This window comes from Melanerpes formicivorus, unplaced genomic scaffold (genome assembly GCF_026170545.1).
Source record: "Melanerpes formicivorus ecotype bairdi unplaced genomic scaffold, bMelFor1.0.p_v2 SCAF_16, whole genome shotgun sequence".
NCBI classification, from domain to species: Eukaryota; Metazoa; Chordata; class Aves; order Piciformes; family Picidae; genus Melanerpes; species Melanerpes formicivorus.
The window spans coordinates 10,643,058-10,665,732 of NW_027142368.1; the positions used below are offsets into that span (position 1 = coordinate 10,643,058).

At 37.7% G+C, this 22,675-nt stretch overlaps 1 protein-coding gene across 8 annotated transcripts in view; it reads right to left on the minus strand.

The window, feature by feature from the left end:
• Nucleotides 1–22,675, minus strand: part of SOX6 (SRY-box transcription factor 6) — a 356,555-nt gene that overhangs the window by 299,911 nt on the left and 33,969 nt on the right. For all 8 annotated transcript variants that reach the window (XM_068148073.1, XM_068148071.1, XM_068148069.1 and 5 more), the window contains exon 2: nucleotides 4,513–4,583. The gene's annotated coding sequence lies outside the window, so the exon portion shown is untranslated. The remainder of the gene's footprint in view (nucleotides 1–4,512; nucleotides 4,584–22,675) is intronic.

The following is a 22,675-nucleotide window of genomic DNA, read 5'->3' on the forward strand; positions in this document are numbered from 1 at the left end:
CACAGGATGAGGAAAGAGAATTTCAGATACTCAAAACTAAATAGAATTCTATGATTGGACTTCTGTCCTCAGCAGACAGATGTCCCAGCCACCTTTCTCACTCCTTCAGTCTTTCTCACACACCTTCCTTTCTTCAGGTACAATTACAAAGCCCTAGATGGATGCTTCTATCAGACCCACACTGGCAAATGTGCTTAGGCATCTACACACCAGGTATTACTTGAGTGTAAAGAAATGCTTTTTCCCCTTCCATTCTCTTTCTGCTCAACTGACTCTCTTAAGTACCTCTAAAATATCTGTATTTACAGAAGCTTTCTCAGAGAAAAAAACCTTCAAGATGGGTGCCTTGCTTTTGTGTTTATTTATACCTCACATAATATACTGAAACTTCATTTTTATTAGAAAATGTGTGTGCTATTCTTGTGCAAGCACTGCATAAAATCAGCAAGCTAGTATTCCACTAGAGCCAGATTTTATATTCACCATTTATAAAGTAATCACAGACAAACAAAGCTTGAATTGCTGAAGGGCTACTTCCTGGGGTAGCTACATCATTTTACAATGATGTGTCACAAATGTCAGCAGGAAGGTAGGCAGAAAAAGACAAAGACCATTGATACCTCCAGCCATGCACATGCCAATAAAAATATGGATGTTGCAGCAAAAATATCCTTCTAGTAATGCATTTCTTTGTTTTCTTAAAAGGTAAGTGATAAGATGTTAATCACCATCTTGACCAAAATGATGATCAAAAATTATCTTACAAAGAGAAAAATGGAGATCAGCTTTCTAAGAGCTAAGTACACTATATTGCTTGTATAGATAGTATAGAAGTTATGTTTTCCCAAATAAATTGATTGTATTTCAACAGAACATCAGCCATTATCAATTAAACCTGTCAAAGAAAATGGCACCAATGCCACATATGTCTTCCCTTGCTCCAAATAAGCTGTGCCATCTTTATCATCTAAATGTTGACAATATTTTCTCCTCTAAATAAGCTGGCACAAATACAAAGCATGGAAATTCAAAATTAAAGCAGAAAAATAATTAAAATAGCTATAAAAATAAGATTGAGAAGAAAATATTCAATGCTGAGTCTGAAGCAAAGCATATGCCCCATTGATGTGCTCATCAGAATAAGTGTTTGGAAAGATGAAGTTTACCTACACACTCTCTCAGTTTTGGTGTGTTGCAAGATGTGTGCATGTCCCCTAAGTGTTTCTATTCTCGTTTTTAAGCTTTCTTAGGACAAAAAAATTGCTGCTGTTTGTTTTTAGATCTACTTGACTTTAGTCACAAATCCAACTACATTATTCTCACCATATTTTCAGTACAGGTTTTTCATTGAAGAGCTGTTCTCAAAGATAGTGAAGTTTCATAGGCTCTAACACCACACATTTCAGGGTTTTTTTCCCCCCCTCTCTGTCAGTATTTTCACTCTCTATTCAGCAATAAAATGTTTACACAGAAACTGAACTGCTAGTAAAAAGGTATTTCTAATAGCTGATGTACAAACAAAATTTGATTTAAATGCTGTATTATTAGAGGACATCTATTTTCCTACCTGTAACTACCGCACTTTATTATTGGATAAACCCTACTTAAGAAGAACAATTAAATAAATGAAACCACTTTAAGACCAGGTTCTTGAAAAAAGTAACCTTTAGTTAGGACAATTACTCTGTGGGCATAACACAAAGGCACAGATGTAACATTTTCCATGAAATTTACTTTTGTATGAATCATCAATCCTGTTTTCTCCTGAACAAAACTAACCAAATATAAAAAAAAGAAAAAAGAGAGTTGTCTGTACTGGATGATCCAAGTAATTACATGTTACAGCAGCATGCATCTATGACAAAACTTTCAAAAATTTGAGGAAAAGGTTATTATAGCCCCTGGTTGAAATAGCTTTGGTATAGAACTATAGCAGTGCTTAGCTGCTCTTGTTGTATTCCTATATAAAAAAAACACGCACAAAGATCAATCTTCCTAGCACTGATCTACACCCCTCCCCTTTGGAGTAGAGCTCAAACAAACACGGTATAAAAGCATGCCCAAATACTATAGTATAACATGAAAAAGGTATATAGTTCTAGTTAGCATTTTTTTAAGGTTGCTTAGAATAGAATATTCTCTAAACTCTTCATATATACATTTCTGTCATCCAAACCTGCCCTCAAAGCTGGTATCATTTGTTTAGGGACTATTTGTTCAGCCTCAGCTTCCATGGTCACCTCACATGCAAAGGTATTTGCAGAAATCAAGCCTTTAAATTGAAAGATACTTGAGGTAACAACCCATCCTCTTCGTCTACAGGCCACAATGAAAAATGTATTACCTTATACAAATAGCATAGCATAGCAAAAAGTCTGTAACTGTTCAACTAACATACATCCCCTATAAAATATTTGCAAGTTTGGTGAGGTAGAGATGATGAAGAAGATCAAAACATGTTTCTAGAGAATGTATATTTCAATCCTCATTTCAGTATGTGTGGAAACATGGGGCTGAATCAATCAGTTGTACATCCTACATTTTGTCTTCCATTTATGTGAACTTCAGGTTTGCATATGTCCCTAGGTGTATGGCGCTAAATACTGAAGTCTTTAGTTAGGGAACAAAAACAGTCAGACCTAGTGTTAGCTTCTCCTGATAATTAGTCAATCTTGTGCAGATATTCAGCCAATATTCTCCAGTCAATGAACTCTCAGTTGCAGGGAATGCCTACAAAAGACTAGACTGTGGTTCATTTTGTACAATCATATTTCATAGCCATTTACTTGGCTATATTGGTAAAACTGTTGAACCACATTCCAGATCTTATAGCACAATGTCATAAGGTGCCTCAGTTGTTATAACTTTCTCTGCAAAAGCCAGTGTCCAGTTTTATGATAACAACAACTCATACTTCTCATTAAAGCTTAAGTGCTTCCTTGATTCACCTAAACATGAACTTTGTTTTCAAAGGACTTTTTATGTCACTTTTGTTTTCCACAGTGTTTGTATTTGTCAATCAAGAAAAGCAGGACTCAGCTCAGGAGGCCACAACATAATAACTGAAGCCCTCTATACATTCATAATATGAGCATGAATTAAAAAATGCTTAAAGGTTTTCACCCAATTAGCCTGCTATGCACAAAGAAGTTCATTATGAATTTACCATAGTATTTACTCCACTGCTTTAAATGGAAAGTATACTCCATATTGAGGTACTAAAATGTACTGTTTGTGTTGACTGATATATTACTATTTCCATTTATAGACAAGAAAAATGAGGTAAAGAAATCCTAACAGTGCTTGAAAAAAAAAAACCAAAAAACCATGCAGTGGCAAAGCCAAGAAGGGTTACAATAAATTCCTCACTTTCAACTCAAGTAATCACTTGCCATTGCCTTCTAAGAACTTCTTTTCAATGGTAATACTTTTTTTAAATGCTTATTTTATAACAGTATTTTCTTTAAATATGGCTGGCAATGCTTATTAAAAAGATGCTGACCTGTAAATGAGGGAAACAGCAAATCTAATACAGAACTACATATGAAAATGAACATTTGTAAAGAGGAAGGGTTAGTACAAATTGAACACATTTCCATATTGAGAAGGGAAACAGTCATATTTTTCCCTGATGGATGTAGTTTTGTGACCATCTTTTTCGACAAATGATTGAATAAATATTTATTCATAAACTATATTTGTGACTTAAGAGAACAATCTGCATAGATTGGTTTCATTTATACTACATCATTCAGGAGGTACTGCAATAATTTATATCATGCCAAGCCTAAGTCCCATTAGATTTTCCTTACTATACTTGGCTAAAGATGAAGACTATCCAAAATAGCAATTCTGCAAGCTATTTGTTGTGTAAGTAACTATCTTCCTCCCAGACCTTCTCCTCTTAATTTTCCCTTTCTCAAAGCATTTATGCATAGGCCTAATCCCATTTGCTTTATTTGAACTTGGGCATAGGCTGAAACATATTGTTGGGCCATAGCCTAAATGACTACAAACTCAATCATTTTGCTACAATCATAAAGGTTAGCTTTCACCAGTGTACATAAAAGTACATTATCAGTTCAGCAGATACTGGTTGTCCTAGTGCAGCATTTCCTTGAAAAGTCCTGCCAGCCCCAATTCATTTCTAGAAATAATATGCATCACAACAGCAAGATGCACTGCTATTACTATCAAGTATCACAACTGATGTTACTGTAAGCAACATTGTGCTCTCATTGTATTATTATAAAAGCCAAAAGAAAGCTTGAAATAATATTCACTGTTCATTCAAGCATCTTTAGCTCCTTTTGAATAACTAAAGAATAAGTTGGTAGCAAAAAAAAATCCTACATAAAAAAAAATATAAGGAGCTAGGTACATCATTTCTTAATAAAATAACATTCTACAACTAAGCTACAAAAGTCACATTTTAAAATAGCTGCCATTCTTAATGTTAAAAGACTATTAGAAATATGCACATAACAGGAAAATTAATCAATAAATACTTACAAATACACAAGAAAATCAGCCCCAGCTCCCAGAAATCACTGGTAAATTGCTTTTGAATTCATGAAATTGACCTGAAAACATGAAAAGAAAAAAAAAACAAAAGTTGAAACAAAAGCCCAGAACTGCTAAACATTACTTTTTTATTATCAGAGAACAGTTAAGATTTTTAACTATGAACTAAGTAAAACATAGACTGTTGTCACTATTTCAGGCAAGTAATTTACACAGAGTTTGTTTCCAGGAAGCCAATACCAAGAGAAACAATCATTTCATTGTTCTGCATCTTACACCATAGCAACCCAGTCCATTATTGCTTCTAAGGACTGTCATAAATACAAGCATGGTTATCTTTGAAGAAGGAAAAGAGCTGTGAGGAGGAGGATTGCCTGGTTTTTTGTTGTCTGGGTCTTTTCTTTTTTGGAGGGGGAAGGGTGTTGTTTGGGTTTTTGTTCTTCTTGTTGTTTTCAATGTTACAGAATAATGATTACTTTTCTCTTTTTTTAAGTATTTTGTTAACAGTGTTCGCAGCTTCACTGATATAAAATAATATTTTTAGGTGTGTTTAGCTGGAACCCATCTAAGGCAAAATGCATGCAGAAAGACAGACTAACAATTTTGTTCTCCTATGGTCTAGATCCCAGTCAGTAGCTTAGCCCAAGTACAATGTGTTCACTATAAGGCATGATCAAATCCAACATTCTTTTTCCTGCATACCCCTCAGTTCTAGTTGGAAAGGTAACAGATGCAACTCAAACCCACAGAGCTCGCCTTATAAAATTCTTTAACTAGCACAATGACTCACTTTATGCCTCTAAATATCCATGGTTTCCTCTCTCCAGAACCCCCATGCATTAGGAGGTAGTTCAGTAGTTTATTTTTATTGTTTGGTCTACATACAGCACATTTTTAGTTCTTACAAAAACAAAGAAACTTTGTTGCACAGCCCTTGTTTTCCTTCCAAACTGCGAGGATGGATATGGGTAACATTAAACCGAAAATAGTAATGGAACCTGGGCAACTAGTTTAGGTCAAAACCTTTTTGTTCTCTGGGAGCTATCTGATTAATTTGCAGTTCATAAAACAGTGGGTGTAAGCTTAGTTTAAAAACATGTAACTATATTTAAGATGAAATCATCATTTTTGTTAGCCTCCAGTAATCTTTAAGAAACACCTTCCCACAACATTTCTGTATCCTAAAGTGCACCAGCCAGTACTGCACATTGCCTAGAGACAAGGAGAGAATACCAAACTTATCTTGATGTAGAATATCCTCCTTATTTCATACACCCACCCTGAAGTGCATATTATTCATTCCAACCAAGCCCTCCCCCATCCTGAAAGTACACATTTAATTGTGTCTTCTCTCATGTAATACCAACAGAGAGTCAACAAATCTCATTTCCCATATCAATGCAGTGTTATTATATATTTTAAAAGCAAGTCTGAGTCTCATTATCAGCTGATTTATGCCATTAGTGTGCTTTGGAGCCACCAATTAAACAAGGACAGTGGTTCATAAGGTCACAGTTAATTAATCTGAAAGAGTATAAATATACTTTAATGCACACCACCTCATGTAGGGAATGTAGTAACAAAGCACCAAACCTTTATTCTGGGCAAGCAGTTAGGGGGAAAGGTTAAATATACAAAAATTTTAATTTAGCTTTAGCACTGTGTTAATCTACCAGGAAAAAGAGTTCAGTTTGGTTTCAAAAACAAAAAATCCTGCATAATAACATATGCATAAAGTGAGGGAGAAGGCAGAACAGAGCTAACCATAGTGATATTGGGCAAAGGACAGCTTGCTGCTCAGATAACACCTCAGAACTGGGAATCAGCTGCAGGCTTATCTGTTACATTGCTCATTGGGGTAGAAAGAACGACGACAACAAACACCAAACAAAAAAAAAACCCACCCCTAGACAGCCCAGTCTATGCAAAATGGACTCATCTAAGCTACACTGGTTTTAGTACATCAAACAAACCCAACTTTTCCTTCAACCGTACTCTTTTAGTGAACTTAATAAAATAGTGCAATCAAGTGTTCAGTAACAGCAATAATCCCCTGATACAACCAGAGCAGAACCAGGCACTGCTCAAAAGATATCAAGAGACAACAGAGCTAACCCCCCAACACACAAGAACCAAAAGTAAACCTTGTGACCCATTTAGATGTAATTGCCATTTCTTTTCTCCTTCACACCTATGTTCTATAGCATCCCATTGCTATTTTCTTTTCAGCTTTACAGGTAATTTTTCATGAACTGAAAAAAAAAAGAAAGAAAAAAAAAAAAGCCCCCACCCAAAAAACCTATTTTCTTATCTGTGTAGAAAATCCTCTGACCATCAAACACTCACATCATAAATTTTGATACAAAATTTCTACCAACTGTATTCTATACAAATCATATAATTCAACATAAACTGATTATATTAATTAAAATAGACAAAGGACTAATATTATACATGTCATGTCAGTAGTTGCTCCATATAGATTTTCATAACTGTCTCTTTTATGAACAGGAGACTTATATTATGGTTTTAAAGGTGTTTGTGAGACTGGCTCCCACTGATGTTGAGAAGAAAGAAAGACTTAACCCTTTCAGAAGTCTGCCCCTTAATTCTATTGGCTCAAATCCATTTACACTTTCATTTTAGATGTCACATGTTGAACCCTAGGTGACTACACAGGTGAATAGCTGTTGCATAAACATACACAAAGTTTTCCTGAAAGTATCCCATTGATTTAATTGGTTCAAGTCCCACCAGAAACTTCATTCAGATATTTTGTAGTCAAAATGCTTTCAGAACATTATAAATGCCTGAAATTTCTACAGGTATATCAGATGCTTGCTTGGAAAGTTGCTAGCATCCTTATGAAGGACTGACTCTCCCAGTGAAAGAGGAAGAATTAAGCTGTAAGAACAATAAATGTTCTGATTTCAGGTAACTTTGCTAAAAGGTGTTTCATATTTGTGTGGATGCATAGCATGAACAGAACAAACAAGTTATGTATTCTTGTTCCTACACTATAGCTGATTGTCTGAACACTGTTAAAATCATAAAATCATAGAATCAATAAGGTTGGAAAAGACCTCAAAGATCATCAAGCCCAACCTGTCACCCAAAACCTTTGACAGCAGAAAAAAACCCGACAGCATAAAGACCAAAACCTGTGTACCTGTGACTCCACTGCTCTGCAAAAAGTAGATGCAATGCAGCACAACTACATTAATTTACTGGTTATACTTCTGTGGCATTTGCTGTTGAAAACACCCAGAGATATCACACCATGGACTCCCAAGCTTTGGAAAACAGAATAAAAAACTCAAACACAAACTGCCAACATTAAGAAAACAAGAAACCACAAAGACAGGGATTTACCAAAAGGACACAAGGGTTCAGGCAACCCACTTTCACTAAAAAATAACAAAGGCTGATTATTTCCTTGTTTACCTCAAAAATTCCATTTCAGAAAACCATTAAAGGTTACATTTTAAATGAAAAGGTTTGCTCAAAAATAAACATTACAGCAGTTTTCACAGATTTCACTGTTTATTTGTTTGGGCCTGGTTTTTTTTCAAACAGGAAAGGTGTGCTAACGTCAGGTAACATGAAGCAAGACTGAAGTAATTTCTGCAAACACCAAAAAGTTCCAGGCTTGGCTTTAAAAAGTGTTAATAAAGTTAACCATCTCTCATTGACAGATTATGTACATCACTAAATGACTGTGGGATCTTGTATGCTCTAAGTGTTATGAACCAAAGAAAACTCCATAATTAGCCAAATGCTGCTTATAAAAGAGCTCTCTTTTTGCCCACACACCATCAGCTCTAATATTTCCAAGAGATTTTATTTTTCAGGTTTTACCACTTTTGGAAAGCAGTGGGGGGGGGGGGAAATTACTCATTTTATAAAGTCTTTAATTACACTATTCTGATTCTTCTAAGACAGAGACTCTACAGGTAGCCTGTATTTTCTGTGCACAGTCACCAGTGAGCACGAAGGAAGCCTGCAAGTAAAAAATGGAAGTAGTTATTTAGTAAAAGGCATGGCATCATGTTATACCATTTGCAAATGTGGCCTATCATTGTGGGTTGCTGGGACTAAAATATGTATCATTCAACAGCTGTTAAAAAACTATTTTCAGAATTATAGGACAATCTGAAATGAGAAAAAGTAGTAATACAGAAATCAAGCTATCCACTTAGGGCCCAAATCATGTAACAATTTCACACCCTGAAACATGCAAAAAATGTCACAACTGAAACATTAATGGTCTTTAAGCCCCTAGCCACGATCACAAAAATGAAGGAGGAAGTAGGCAGATTATCACAAGATCCTTTGAGTTGGATTTCTAAAAATCTTAATTCAGCTAAAGGGCACAGTTTCAGGATGATTCAGTTAAGAATCTTTTACTCACACACAGAAAACTCTTCATACATGATCATTTTGAAACAGGAAAGTAAACACAGTAATTATCCACCATAGATGAGGCAAGGAAATTACTGTTCCCTTCTGTGTCAGTTCTCTTCAATGACCTGGGACTGTGTTAAGAAACAGACCTTCACTGGCTTGATTCTTAAACTGTTTGCTTTCATTGTTTCCATGCACTAGAAAAAAAATTACAAAGACCAAAATAACCAGAATATTGTTTCCCTAATGCTTGTCATTTTACAAGAGTCACTCAGCGATGATCCTCATTTGATTTTTGTACTCTGTAGATTGCAGCCAAGTGATCTATCAAAGGAGGTATCAGAGCATATCACCTGTTACACAAATGGTCATTTTAAAATACATCTTACATCTCAATGAGTTGAGAACAACACGGTGCATAAAACATAAACATTGGTCTCCAAAGCTCTGTACACAGTCACTGCTTTTGCTGTAGATTTTCTGCTCAACTTTCAGCAAGAGTCTTTGTGCTTTTTAGTTCCATATTCACAAGAGGGAAGCCACTATTTCTTCCTTCTGTAAGAGTGATGCTTTACAGTTCCACATACCAGAAGCTGTGATGTCGTTATTACAGACACAAGGTTCAAAAAAATACCTAAAATAAGATACATCTCCACCGAGCGTTGCAGGGAGATGTGAGCTTACTCTGCCCACACTCAAAGATGACTGGCCACAAACCCACTCTAATCCAGTTTAGCTATGGTTAGCACTTACATAAACTACACGACTTCCAGTTTAGATGAACCTCACATCTGTCTACAAAAGGCATGTAGACATTCACACACAAATCATAAAAATCACCATTTTTGCCATAGTTCACAAGACAGTTGTCCCCTGTCTTTTCCAAAAGGGGATCACTCAGTAGTGGCACATTACCTGGTAGCACTTTAAAGTCACACAGACCTGCATAATTACATTAGGTCTTCAGCAGACAACTCAGGGAGGTTTTTCTGCTGTGTGCCTGCATATCACTACAAGAACTACAGAAGGAAAAATTAGGTTTTTTTTAACTATACCACCTCATAGCATAGCATCAGGCTGAGACTAAAGAGGATTTTGATGAAATAAAGTACTGGACACATCCAACAACTAATTGAAATGTAGTATTGCATATGCCACTAAAATTAACTTGCAAACACCAAACCGTCAAATTCACTGTGCAGATGAAAGCACCTAACTGTGTATTTTTTTCTTGCACATAAAAGGAAGGGGGGTAGCATTCCAGATCTGATAAGCTCTGTACTCATACTTTCAAGCAGATAAGAACCACAAGACATACACCACACTGCTTGGAAGGCTGAAGGCAGAGGAGTAAATGCAACTATAACTCATGGGTTAGAGATAGCAAAAGCCTCCTCAGTGGCCCAGAGTAGACTGGTAAGTGCTGCTGACTCCCTGCTCCCACATCAAGGGACTCAGATTTCCATGCAGGTTCTGCACCAGTCCTCTGCCACTCACATGATGTAGTTAGGATACAAAAAACACTTCTGAACTTGTTCTGAGCTACATGCTGGTTTAACAGACACAGGCTGGGTCATTCTAATCAATGTAACTGAAAGAAGGTTCTCAAAGCAGTCATGTTTCTTTAGAGTTCACAATTACAAATCCATGTGCTGAAGGCACTACATGGTGAATTAAGCCCACAATGCAAATCTGCAGCATTACAAGCCCCAAGAAGTATGACTAGGGCTCCAAATACTAGAAAACCTTCCAATCCATGGTTCTGTTAGAAAGATACAGAGAAAAATTTACAGAAAATATGATCTGCATTTGGACAGTTACTTTCTAAGCCTAGAGAAGCAGCAGTGTGCAGAGGACATGGACTGGACCTGGCATCCAGGGTCATTCTTCAGAAACATATTTGTCACACAACCATGGCAGTCAGCCACACATAGACCAATATGGAAGCTCTGGACCTGACCTGCATTATAACATTGTTGGTTTCTTGTTTTTTCTCTTCACTTCTCTGTGTGCCTCACCTGAATTTTCTCCACTTGGAATAATAGCTTTTTTAATCCCTTCCTATGAGTTGTAACCCTAACAGGGTCTCAGGGTGCTACCGGGATATAATCTCACAAGGATTCTCTGGATACAAGTCTAATATAAAATAATAACAACCTTTTTGTTTATTACAGAATATTATCATTATGTAATAATTGCATTATGTGAGAAGAACACACATACTAGAAGCTGTTAGACTAACAGCTTTTCTGACAAATTGCATTAAAATTAACAATACTGATAGTGGGCTTTGGTTCCCTTTATCTTCTGAATATATAGTGTGTCAGGTTCCCTGATCCTTCATATGCAGACCAACATTTACAGTAATTTTCTGAATGATTGGCTTATTTTGTTTAAGAAGGTATGTTCCTTCAGGTCAGTCATATTACCAAAAAGGACATTATAAAAAGTAGAAAATGTTATTCAAAGTGTAATTTAGCACACAGTTGAGTCTCTTTAATGAGCTTCATAAACTCTGGACTAAACTGAAATTCATTGCATGAGAGAACAGAATAGAATAGAACAGAACAAAATTAACCAGGTTGAAAGAGACCTTCAAGATCAAGTCCAACCTATCATCCAACACTATCTAATCAACTAAACCATGGCACCAAGCACACCATCAAGTCTCTTCCTAAACACCTCCAGTGATGGTGACTCCACCACCTCCCTGGGCAGCCCATTCCAATGGCCAATCACTCTTTCTGTGAAGAACTTCTTCCTAACATCCAACCTAAACCTCTCTTGGTGCAGCTTGAGACTGTGTCCTCTTTTTCTGGTGCTGGCTGCCTGGGAGAAGAGACCAGCCCCCACCTGGCTACAACCTCCCTTCAGGTGGTTGTAGAGAGCAATAAGGTCTCCCCTGAGCCTCCTCTTGTCCAGGCTAAGCAACCCCAGCTCCCTCAGCGTCCCCTCATAGGGCTTGTGCTCCAAACCCCTCATTAGCTTTGTTGCCCTTCTGTGGACACGTTCCAGCAAGTCAACATCTTTCCTAAACTGAGAGGCCCAGAACTGGACACCATACTCAAGGTAAGCCCTAACCAGTGCTGAGTACACGGGTATAATGACCTCCCTGCTCCTGCTGGTCACACTGTTCCTGATACAGGCCAGGATTTGTGATGCAAACCAGCTATCTAATGCTGACTCCACCACTTCCCTGGGCAGCCTGTTCCTATGCCAAACCACTCTTTCTGTAAAGAAATGTTTCCTAATGTCCATCCTTACCTCCACTGGAACAATTTCAGGCTGTTTCCTCTCATCCTATCACCTGATACTAGAGAAAAGAGACTGACCCACACCTCACTACAACCTCCTTTCAGGTAGGTGTAGAGAATAATAAGGTTCCTCCTCAGCCTCCTCTTCTCCAGACTAAACAATCTCCATTCCTCACAAGACTTGTTCTCACCAGCTTTGTTGTCCTTCTCTGGACATGCACCAGCACTTCAGTGCACCTTGTAGTGAGTGGCACAAAACTGAACCCAGGATTTGAAGTGTGGCATCACCAGTGCTGACTGAGTACAGAGACATGATCACTTCCCGACTCCTGCTGGCCACACTATCCCTAATACCCGCCAAGATGCTGTTGGCCTTCTTTGCCACCTGACCTCATTGCTGGCTCATGTCAACCAACACCCCCAAATCCTTTTCTGCCAGGCAACTCTACAGCCACTCTTCCCCAGTCCTTTAGCACTGCATGGGGTTCATGTGACCCAAGTGCAGAACTAGACATTTGGCTTTGTTAAATCTCATCCAACCAACTTCAGCCCATTGATCCCACATGAACAGATTTCTTTGCAGAGCTTTCCTACCCTCAAGTAGATCAATACTCCCACCCAATTTAGTGTCATCTGCAAACTTACTGAGGGTGCACTCAATTCCCTTGTCCAGATCATGGATAAAGATAACAAAAAAACCTGGCCCAAATACTGAGACCTGGGGAACACCACTTGTGACCGGCTGCCAACTGGATTTAACTCCATTCCCCACCACTCTTTGGGCTCAAGCATCCAGACAGTTCTTAACCCAGTGAATCATCCACCCATCCAAGCCAAGAGCAGACAGTTTCTCCAGGAGGATGCTGTGGCAAAGAGTGTCAAAGGCTTTACTGAAATCCAGATAAAGAACATCCACAGCCTTTCCTTCATCCTCTAAGCAGGTCACCTTGTCATAGAAGGCAATCAGGTTCATTAAGCAGGACCTGCCCTTCATGAACCCATGCTGACTGGGCCTGATCCGGTTGCCCTGCAGACAGTGCATCACAGCACTCAAGATGACCTGCTCCATGACTTTTCCTGGCATTGAGATCAGGAGGAGGACCTGAGGAGCTTCTGGCCTTTCTTGTAAATGGACACCACACTTGCCAATCTCCAGTCAGCTGGGATCTCTGCACTTAGCCAGGACTGTTGGTAAATGATAGAAAGTGGCTTGGTGAGCATACCTGCTAGCCCAGTCAGTACCCTTGGGTCTGTGCCATCCAGTCCCAGAGATTTCTGTATCTCTAAGTCACTAACCATTTCCTCTTGGACTATGGGGGCTTTATTCTGCTCCCTATCCCTTACTTCCAGAGTACTAGTGAATGGGAACACATCATATTTACAGTTCCAGCATAAGTATAACAGAATCATCATAGAAGGGTTTGGGATGGAAGGGACCTTAAAGATCATCTAGTTCAAATACACTTGCCATGGGCAGGGACACCTCCTACTAGACGAGGTTACTCAAGGCCCCATCCAACACTTCCAGGGTGGGACCCACCACAACTGCTCTGGGCAGCCTATTCCAGGGCCTCACCACCCTCATGGGGAAGAATTTCTTCCTCATGTAAATCAAGCTTCTTTCAATCTGAAGCCATTACTCCTCACCCTGTCACTACATGCCCTTTCCCAGCTGTCCTGTAGTCCCCTTCAACATACAGCACTTGGATTTGAAAATTCCCTGACAAATGGATATTCAACCTGTCACAACTGATGTGGTCCTTACACAACAACACAGTGTATGCAGGTTGTGAGCCAAATGGCCAGGAGCTAAGCCAGCTGCACACAAACTCACATTTTTTTCTGACAAATTTATTTTCAATATAATATAAGCATGCTGTTGAAACTAGTGCTAATCCAAACAAAATATTGGGGTTCTCCACTGGAGAGCACCATTTTATTGCAGCTCATGTTCAAAGCTAGTTAAGTAGGACACAAAAATCAATTAGAAGGCCTTAAGAATGCCTGCCTTCAGGTCTACTTCTCTGGATTCCCTGAGGGACAAAACCTCCTTCCTACATATCTTGGGGTTTTTTTCCCCTCAAACCCTGCAACATAATAATTATAGCTTCAATCTTTTTTTTCCTTTTCCTTTTTTTCCCCCCATACACTAACTTCCCCTCTGAGCTTTTTGAAATCCATTTCTCCTGACACTATACCCTGAGAAAAGGAGGTCCAGGTGCTCCCATTTTAATTTCACTTTAGAAGAATCATAAGTAAATAAACCTTCTTTCTTCAAGGATCTGTTCAATCAATTAAAATCCCATTTTGCATGCATATTCTCTGTCAGAAAACAGCTCCCCAAGTACACAGCAAAGCAAGGCTATGTCTTTGCATCCTGACCAAAGGACCACTCTATTTCCAATTACCTGCAATAATTCTCACTTGCTGGACAAATCAAATGAAAAGAATATCAACCACAATACCTCAACAAGCCTTCAAAATAAAAACCTCTTGGCCTCCCCTTTCAGTCTCTCTTAAAGCACGACTACTTTATGAGCTGGAAAAGCAAGCAAAAAAATTGTGCTTAATTAAGACATCTTGACATATAAATTTGCCTTCAACAGCAAAGCTATCAGTTTGATAAGAGTTCATCTTTGGAGACTTAGCTAGATGAAGCCCAAGTTTTTTCTGATTTTTACCTATAACCTCTCTGCCAAAATCTTGTGATTTTGAACAATACTTGTTGCCTATCATCTAAAGATTTTGATTTCTTATTTTTTCCTGCAATGTCTGCTTTGGAACCAGAACTGAAATATGTTCACCACAGACAGAAATCCTTGTGGGCAATACTGCACCAAACAAATGATAAGACAACCCCTAAATCCAGTCTATCTTAAGCTCAGTCATAGGCACTACCAGTCAGTCAGGTTAAAATGCTAAATCACTACTTTCCATCAGTCCATAAAGAACAGCCTTACGTTCATAGCGTGGGTTTTGTTCTGCATGTGGAGATGCCACATTCCCAAACGGGTGATCTTGGAGTCAGAGATGCCAGGCACATTAGGACAGATCACTCTCAGCTACAAATATAAAAGCAAGTTTAGGGGAAGGGTTCTGTTTTCCACGTGCTGAAAAATGATTCCTACCCTCTTCAGGAAGTCATATAAAACCACATCTCCAGGCATTTACAGCATTGCTCAACATCTATGAGCCTCAGGCTATCTGCACCTGCCCTCAGCATGATACTGACAAGCAGCAATGAAAAGTTGACAGCTAGAGGGCTGGCTACTAGGTGCTCTGCACATGATATTTCAAAAATGTAAATGCAATACTGATCTTCCAAATAATTCTTCAAAAAACTAACACACACCCCCCCTTCAAAAAATTGGCATTTCCCTGGACAGCAAGCTTGAAAGTTTCACCAAATTAACTCATCAGCCTGACATGTCTCATTACAAGATCTTATCATTGGTTTAACTAAGCAAAAGAAAATGAAGGAGGAAGGACAAATATAAGGGGAATAACTTAGATTTCTTTTTAAAAAGAGAACTCTTTAAAAAGTGCTTCAAACACCTTTCTGCCATGCTAAATGAAGCAGCTACTGCTGTGGAATTTTAGGGTGGTGTTTCCTCCATTTTCTTTTTAACAAACACTAGAGTGAACATTGCCGCAACATCCATCAGAAATCATTAGAGCACAAGTTATAACTACTCCCGGGCAACTATAAAGTATGCAGGTTCATTTCTCTTTTTTTTTCCCCCTTCTCTTTGTGGGTTTTTGGTTTTGTTTGGGTTTGGTTTTGGTTTTTAATTTTCTGATTACTACTTCACTTCAACTAGACAACGAGTTTTCTTCTCTGAGTTAGAAATGTCTGGTTTTCTAGGTGACCCTACCCTCTTTTCCAGCACGTGTACCCTTTGGAATGCAATGCAAAGCTAATTGCTATGAGGAAAATTATAAGGAAGTTTTCTGGGAAATCAAGGAAAAAGGACAATGTCTAAAATTTCAGCCAATGCCACTCTCAAGAACCAAAATCATATTCATAGAAGATTTGTCCACGTGTCAAAGTTTGTAATCCTTATTCTTCTCTTTCTTCATTTAAGAAACTGTAAACTGTTAGAGTTCAAATGATCACATTTGTAATGTAAGTTATTTTGTTGCTAACGACTCTACTTCCAAATAATTTCATTTGCCTTCTTGCCAGCGTTAGGGTGGTACTGCAGGTCACAGCTATGTTCGAGATCCCTTTGTTCTCACTGCTGTGTAAATAGCCATAAAGTGTCTTAAAAGTGCACAGCTCCAAAAGGACATGCATTTTCAAAATATCAGCAGACACATTATTCAGTGTGAATAAATATGGTCCCTCAAAGAACTCTATCAAACCCTAGGGACTCTCCTGAATTCACAGGAAGGCATGGCTGCTTTTGGAATGTAGGATTAAAACTCAGCTGTACTTCATTTGTTGCAGAATAGCAATGATTTTAATGGATCTAGAATTTTGTTCTTTATTCAGTCACTCTAGATACCTGATAATTCACTGCAGTGTCAGACACTACTACTGTTAAGCACCACAACAATATATTGTTCATTTATGCAATGTTTGCAGATAACATTTTTTAATACCTTGCAAGATATTAGGTCGTTAGCACTAGTCCATTGGGATGATATTTTCCTCTGTACAGAGCATCAACATAAAATTTGTAAACATTCAAACCATAATTTGAGGACCTAGGAGGAAGATCAAGCAACATACATTTCCCATACTGACAGCCTATACTGGGATGGTTTGTGCAATTAAGCAACACCTTAATAGCAAGTCACCTTCCTGAAAATCAGGGAATAAGATTCTATTCAACAACACCAGAGACAGCAGAATTCCAGTCTAAGCCAAGTCCTGCTTTGCAAAAAATCAGTAAAAATATTATTAATGCATTTTTAAAGTTATAAATAAATATATATATATATTTTTAAACCACACATAGATGAATCCTCTCTGTAAGCACACAGACTCTGATTTTAACACTAACTAATCACAAATTACTTAAGTGCATCTACAAAAACTAAGAGATAAGTCTATTAAAAAAAAAGTGGCTTAGTGCCAACAAGAGAGTCTCCCATCAATCATACATGATACTTTTCTTGATATCTCTCCCTTCCTGGAGAAGCAGCTGCGCTCTACAGCAAGTCCCAACAATCTTTAAAACTTAGATAGAACAGACATAAGAGGGTCTAAACCCACAACCAAATAAGCCTCTCTGGTTTGTTCACTGTTAATGGCAACATAAGAAGCAGGATTCTCACATCTTATGAAAAAAAGTCATATTTCACAGCATTTCACAGTTGAACCAGTCCAATGTTACAGAAGCCAAAGAATCTGCCTGGTGTAAGGGATAGCTATATCTGACCTCATTGTCTCTACTATGCCTCATCCAAGGTGTATTTCAACAAGCTGATCCTGTAATCACACTACAGTCAGTGGTAAAACTGTCAATGATTTCAGTTACAATAATGCCTGGAGTTTCAGACAACAGGAACACTATTCTTGTGTGAAATCTGGCAGCAAACACCAACATCACCAAGTTCTCTAACATCACCAGGGTTTAGAAAACATACACAATTGTAAGGAAAATAATATGCAGAAAATTTCATTCACATACACGATTGCAGCACACAGATTACTGCTGTGCTGTTATCAGGGCTGGCTAGAAGGTATTCAAAGTCAGATTTTAATGTAGAAGCAAATCAATCAACACTTCAGACTTGTCTGGACTTACTTTATGAAATCAAGCAACATTGTGGGAGTTCTAAAATGTGCTGTGTGACCTGCTACTTATTTTTTTTTTCCATTTCTCTACTCTGAAAAGGTGTCCTGTCCAAATTCTTTCAATGGCAAGAACTTCTAAAAGAACAGACCCCTCTTGAGCAATTCCAGACTAGATGTGGAAAATAAATTTCATTACACACCTGAACCCAAAATGCAGGATATATTCATATGGTACAAGAATTATACATTAACAGCATGCTGTGAAAACTGAGCATGCTGGGAAAATACCACACTACTCGAACAAAAAACCCAGTATTGTTCATAATAGAGGGTTTCCACTTTGGAAACATAATTTGATACACTTTCTATTAAGCTCTATTATTCTGAGTTTCAGATGCTCCTACAGAGAAGCTAAGTGAGTTTTACTCAGCTACATGCAAAGAAATATATGGTTCTTTCTTTTCTGTGTCTGAAAATAACTTGTCCATTGATAAAAAGTATGCTGCTAGAGAGGCTGGTAAATAAGCCTTTGGAGTTTACCATCCATTAAAACTTGGTGATCCCTCCCAAAGTGCTTCATCATCAGAACCATCTGGTGTTCTTTCTGCACAATTACCAAAATACAGAACATATTTTGACTTGGCACTTGCATTTGGTAGACACTTTAGTCATTTTATAAGCAACAAGACAGCATCTTGCCAAAGCACGGCCTCAAAAGGAAATTTCAACATGCTAGAATCTGACTTCTATCCTAGGAAGTTCTACCCAAATAGAAAGAAGGAATGCCTTTGCCTTCAGCTAATAGCTTCACCTTCACATACATGATGCCTCTTACCAGTTTCATTGCTTGGTTTCTTCTCTGTATTGAGCATAATCTAACAGGTTAGAGGTAAAGTGAACTGCCTCTAATTGAGACTCAGTGTCTTTTAATATGTCTGTCTCTGAAACCCAACGAACGATCCACCAGAAATTAAACTATTAAAAGTAAAACAAACCAGTAATTTCACAATAACACTCCAAAGAACACTATCCAGAATATTGCGCATCAGACTATCCCACCAGATTTTTTTCAGTGCCTGCACATACTGTGGAGCAGACCTGTACATGTAGGAAAGTCTGAAAAATCAAGGGAGAAGGCAGGAATATGGACTACTCTTGACACCCAATTTTCAAGGTCTACATAAAAGAAAATATGATGAGAAAACATGTGGCCTTAGTCTAGCTGGTGTCAAAACAGGTCAACTGCTCTGAAATTACATGAAAAAACAACAGGCAATTTTTTTTTTCTTTAATAGCCCAGTGTAGAAAATACATCCAAAATGACAACTACAAGCTCCACAGCAAACAAATAAGATCCTGCGCTCCATATGGTGTGGAAATCTTTCAAGTATCACAACAATATATAAACTAGAAAACAGGTTTTAAACTCAAAGTGACCCTACTAGGACATGGATTTGCACCCATCAGAACTTTTATAGCTACAAATTTGGCTGATAAAGTGAAAGAATAACAAATTAGATTATTGCAGGCGTGAAGAACTGAGCAAAATGTTGCCATAAAGTTAGTAAGAAAGTTCTATAATTTGGACGGAAATTGTACAAGCTATTATTATATGTAACTGAAGAAACAAGCCTAAGGAAATTATCATGGTAACATGCAAAGGAGAGATGGCTAAAATATGCAATCATAAAAATATAGTCACACAATAAGAAAGGTAGCAGAACTAACAGAAGAGAGACGTTAGAAAGAGTTCATTTGGTGAAGAGATCTATGAGTGAATATGACAATCTGAGGAGCCCAAATTGTGTTCATCTTTATTAGACAAGCTGTCAGACAGAGAAAATGTAAATAAACATTTGACTACATAGTGTCACTCTCATTGGGTGACTCCAAAGATTACATACCTCCTCTGTTGGCAAAACCAAACTGCGCATAATATCCTTCCTTTTATACAGAATCTCAGGGCAGATTTCCTAACCTCAGATATTTAAAACCCAAATATGGTTTATTTCCCACAGTTTTTTTTTTTCTTTTTTCCATTTTTTCATGGCTAACTATATTGTAACAAATAGCAAATTCTTATCAAGTCATATTCTCAGGGTTTTTTGAGCATCAGCATGATTTTCTTACATCTCTACCAACAAGTGAAAAGAATGAAAGTTTCAGGAAGGCTAACTAGATTACTGCTACCTTACAAAAGCTTTACGTGGTGTCTCTGGTAGTTCAGCTAATGTCATCACAGAAGCATGTAACAACCACAATGTGATGATAATACAGCATTCCCCAAAGGAACAATCAAGTCAAAATGTGTAACAATTAAGAAGAAAATAAAAATCATTCCACTTGCATCTCATAACTTTGAGCAACCACTCAACATCAGAAAAACTTTCACAGGTTTCATGGTGCTTTCAGGCCATGAATTAGTATTTTGGTTTACAATTCACTGCCTCGAGAAAAGGCTAAACACAATGGACCAGATTCACTAGTGTGTTACTTCAGACGTATTACGTGTTAACTTCACAGGAACAGTGCTCTTTTCCTAAGAGACAAAGAAATTAGATCTAATGTCTACACTAGAGACATCCTAGCATCTCCATCTCACTTTCAAAAAGAAGAAAAAAAGCCAAAAACCAAGCAAACACACACCAACATATATGATAGGTCCTTGCTTTACCTTTTCTAATAAAACTAGTTTACCACTTATAACTGTGATCCATTGTGGCATATTTTTTGTGTAAGTTCTGCACAAGCAATGACATGAGATAGAAGAAAGCCTAAATTCCTTCAGCACATGAAGACTGAGTTGCCAGATCTGAAAAACAGACAGCTTTTGCAAACCATAGCACGGTTATTTCTACAGCTGTGCTCTAATGAAAGTGAGGAGAAGCCAGTGGCTATAAACAGGCCTGGCCCTATCCTTACCTATCCAAATGGGAAGAGGACTCAGCAGAGATTTCCCAAGTTCTCCCCAGGCACAAATATATGCATTTCTATGTTTTGGCCTTCACAACTGTGAATCAGAAACCAGGATCAGCCCAGAAATATCTGCAGTCTGCTTTTCACAGAAACATAATTTTCCTGTTATGCCTTGCTACAGTTATATATCTTGTAATGTTATTCTTGTCACATTCTAAAAATCTGCATCACTTTTTTTTGCTTCAGGATGAATTCTGCCTTCAGCTGCAAACTAAGAGTTTCCACAGAAGCCACAGTGGTGGCACACTGGTGTACCAGGAAAAACAGAACTCACACTCATACCCTATGCATTAGCATACTTTTATAGTAATATAACACACAGTTTGTGTTGTGATTTAAGAATTAAAAACTAATCATATGTACAATTAGGCCACTGGGAAAAAAAACTGCCAAAAAAGTTGGAATTAGAACTCTACAGACACAATTCGAATCTTACACTTGGATCAGTGAACTGGAAAAGCTCAGTAAGCCAGCAAGGCTTAGGTACAGAAGCTGACACTCCACAAGTGTCTACAATCCCCCCTCTCCTTTAACTAATTAAAACAATCCTGCCATTAAATGGCAAGGAACAAAGGATGAGCAATGAGAAAATAGGAAGGAAATATTAAGGTAATAAATCCTTAACATTATAGCCCAGAAGGCTAATTTTTATCAGGGTCTGGTCAAAGATGATCCCATTCTGTCTAATTTTGAATACATACTAAGCTCTCCCTTGTCTAATAATTAATTCTAATATAAAATTGTATCAGAGAAGATAGTGCCTTTTCTAAAACTCAAATAAATAAAAAAGTCTGAAGTCTCCCAAAAATATATTCATCTTATTCTAGTATGTGCTTCTCAGTTTCCCATATATTTCCATCCCTGTATGGCTACAAAACATCTGCACTGAACTAACTGTGCTATTTTTCACTAAATCCAGGCTCAATATTTTCTTGGAATGTGGAACTGCAAGTCAGTCACATGATAAAGTAATCTATACTATAATTAATTGATCCATATATGATCAGGCTGCAGCCAGTCATACGAGTCTTAGCAAACGACTGTGTTGCTCATGCTCTGGTATGAGCAGTCTTCAGTTGATTTTTCTAGCTCCTTGGCTGTCAGAGTGAAATTTTCATCAGTTCTTTTGATGAACAGAGAATATAAAAGCTGAGCTATGTCGTCTCTAACCTACCAATTGCTTTTGGGCATATTTTAGTCAACAGGCTGTATCACTTCAAATTATAAAACATATTTACACACAGTTACTTTTATTCACAAATAACCAGATCCACACAAAATACCCTAAATTGAGAGATATTCCCAAAAAAAATGAGAACATTACTTTTTTAGCTGTCTTCAACTTTTAAAATTCTAAGGGCATCTACAAGTTCAGCTTTTTGTTGTTGTTGTTATTATTATTATCCAATTTTTTTTCCTCTCTCCTTTTTATGAGCAGAAATCCTGTCACACCAGTACATTTTTGGCCACACTACAGCATTCAAAACTGCCCTTTGATTTTTGGACAGTTTTTTTATTAGAGAACGAATATGACAGGATGAACAGAACTCTGTTCCTGTGGAAAGGTGAATGGCAATGCAGAGAATGGGGGATACAGCGAATGCTAAATATGCAAAAGTGAGACAAGGAAATGAAAGCTGAAATAAGAATACACACAATGGTACCAAACTGCAGCAGGTATTTAAAAGTATGTAAACAGAAATCTTATTGAAAGACCCTGTTTTTACTGGAAAGCTGGAGTAGCCAGATGCTACTGCATAAATGGATTAGC